Genomic DNA, 3,408 nt, shown 5'->3' with positions numbered 1-3,408 from the left:
TCCATGCATTTTTCATCACAATGATCCATGACCGTTTCATCACAATGCTCCAAGTTCCCTGTAATCACAATGCTCCATGCCCTTGTCATCACAAAACTCCATGACGCATGACATAAGAATGCTCCATGGCCTTCTCATCACAGTGCTCTATGCCCTAGTCATAACAATGCTCCAAGATCCCTGTAATCACAATGCTCCATGTCTCTTTTCATCAGAATGCTCAATGAGACTTGCAATCACAAGTCTCCATGGTCTTCTCATCACAATGTTCCAGGACCTTGACATCACCATGATCCATTCCCTTGTCATCACAATGCTCCATGACCCCTGTCATCACAATAATCCATTAACATTTTCAGCCCAATGCTCCACGACCTTCTCATCACAATGCTCCATGCCCTTGCCATCACAATGCTCCATTACCCCTGTCATAACAATGCTCCATGACCCCTGCCATCACGATGTTCCATGGCCTTGTCATCACATGGCTCCATGACCCTTCTCATCACAATGCTCCAAGAACACTGTAATCACAATGCTCTATGCCCCTTTTCATCTCAATGATCCATGAACCCTGTCATCACAATGCACCCTGCCCATCATCATAATGCTTCATGCTATTGTCATAACAACGAAATAAAATGTTCCATGACCTCTGTCATAACAATGTTCCAAACCCTTGTGATCACAATATTCCATAACACTTGTCATCACAATGCCCCAGGATGCTCGTCATCACAATTATCCATGGTCTTCTCATCACAATGCTCCATGACCTTCGTCATCACAATGCTCAATACACTTGTCATCAACATGCTCCCTGCCACTTGTTGTCTGTATGCTCCTTGAACCCTGTCATGACTAGGCTCCATGCCTTTTTCATCACAATGATCCATGCCCTTTTCATCACAATGCTCCAAGTCCCATGTAATCACAATGGTCCATGCCATTGTCATCACAATGCACCATGCCCACTCTCATCACAATAATCTATGAAACTTGTCAGACCAATGCTCCATGCCACTGTCATCACAATGCTCCATGCCCATGTCATCACAATGCTCCATGACCCCTGTCATTAAAATGCTCCGTGACTCCAGTCATCACAATGCTTCATAACGTTTTTCATCACAGTGGTCCATTCCCGCGTCATCACAAGGCTCTGTGACCTTTGTAACAGCAATGCTCCATGAACTTTTCATCACAATTCTCTGAGAAACTTGTCATCACAATGCTCCATGTCTTTGTCAGAACAATGCTCCATGAACATTGTCATCACAATGTGCCACGCGCATTTCATCACAACGTTCCAAACCTTGTCATTGCAATGCTCCATAAACCTTGTAATCACAATGGTCCATGCACTTATCATCAAAATGCTCTCTCACCAGAGATATCACAATGTTCCATCACTAGTCATCACAATACACCCTCATCCTTGTAATCACAATGTTCCATGACACTGTTATCACAATGCTACATCCCCTTATCTGCACAATGTTCCATGACCCCTGCCATCAAAATGTTCCATAAGTCCTGTCATCAAAATGCTCCATGACCCGTTCCATCCCAAAGCTCCAAGACCCCTGCCATCACAATGTTCTATAACCCCTGCCATCAAAATGTTCCATTATACTTTTTATCAAATTGCTGCATGACGTGGTTATCAAAATGCTCCCTGCCCTTCTCATCAAAATGCTCCATGACATGTCATCACAAAGCTCCAAGACCCTTGGCATCACAATGCTCCATGTCACTGTCATCACAATGCTCCATGAACCATTTCATCACATTGCTCCATGCCCTTGTCATCACACAGCTCCATGACACTTCTCATCACAATGCTACATGCCCTTGTCATTACAGTCCTGCATGACCCATGTATCACAGTGTTCCGTGCCCTTGTCATCACAATGCTCCATGCCCACTCTCATCACAATAATCCATGAAACATTTCAGACCGAAGTTCCATACCCTTCTCATCACAATGCTCCATTACCCCTGTCATAACAATGCACCATGACACCTGCCATCACAATGATCCACGGCCTAGTCATCACAAGGTTCCATGATAATTCTCATCACAATGCTCAAGACCCCTGATATCACAATGCTCCATGCCCTTGTCATCACAAAGCTCCATGACGCATGTCATCAGAATGTTCCATGGCCTTCTCATCACAGTGCTCCATGCCCTTGTCATCACAATGCTCCAAGACCCTTGTCATCACAATGCTCCATGCCCCATTTCATCTCAATGCTCCATGAAATCTGTCATCACAATGCCCCAAGACCCTTGTAATCACAATGCTCCATGCCCCTTTTCATCTCAATGCTCCATGAACCCTGTCATCACAATGCACAATGCCCATCATCATAATGCTTCAGGCTATTGTCTTCACAATGAAATCAATATTCTGCATGACCTCTGTCATCATAATGCTCCAAATCCTTGTGATCACAGTGTTGCATAACACGTATCATCACAACACCCCATGACGCTCATCATCACAATTATCCATGGTCTTCTCATCACAATGCTCCATGATCTTTGTCATCACAATGCTCAATACACTTGTCATCACAATGCTCCCGGACCCTTTTCGTCAGTATGCTCCTTGAACCCTGTCATGACAAGTTTCCATGCATTTTTCATCACAATGATCCATGACCATTTCATCACAATGCTCCAAGGTCACTGTAATCACAATGCTCCATGCCCTTGTCATCACAAAACTCCATGATGCATGTCATCAGAATTCTCCATGGCCTTCTCATCACAATGCTCTATGCCCTAGTCATAACAATGCTCCAAGACCCCTGTAATCACAATGCTCCATGCCCCTTTTCATCAGAATGCTCCATGAGACTTGCCATCACAAGTCTCCATGGTCTTCTCATCACAATGATCCAGGACCTTGACATCACCAGGATCCATGCCCTTGTCATCACAATGCTCCATGACCCCTGTCATCACAATAATCCATGAACATTTTCAGCCCAATGCTCCACGACCTTCTCATCACAATGCTCCATTGCCAATATCATCACAATGCTCCATGACCACTGTCATCACAACACTCCATGACACCTGACAACACAATGATCCAGGACTCTTGTCATCACAATGATCCATTCCCTTGTCGTCACAATGTTACATGACACCTATCATCACAACTCTCCATGAACATTTTCAGCCCAGTGCTCCATGACACTTGTCATCACAATGATCCATGCCCTTGTCATCCCAATGCTCCATGACCCCTGTATTCACAATGCTCCTTGACGCTTGTCATCACAGTGCTCCATGACACATGTCATCACAATGCTCCATGCCTTTGTCAGCAAAATGCTACATGAACTTGACATTACAATGCTCTATGCGCTTGTCATCACAATACTCCATTT

The sequence above is a fragment of the Mesoplodon densirostris genome, unplaced genomic scaffold (assembly GCF_025265405.1).
Source record: "Mesoplodon densirostris isolate mMesDen1 unplaced genomic scaffold, mMesDen1 primary haplotype scaffold_37, whole genome shotgun sequence".
Lineage (NCBI taxonomy): Eukaryota > Metazoa > Chordata > Mammalia > Artiodactyla > Ziphiidae > Mesoplodon > Mesoplodon densirostris.
This window is presented reverse-complemented; position numbering follows the sequence as displayed.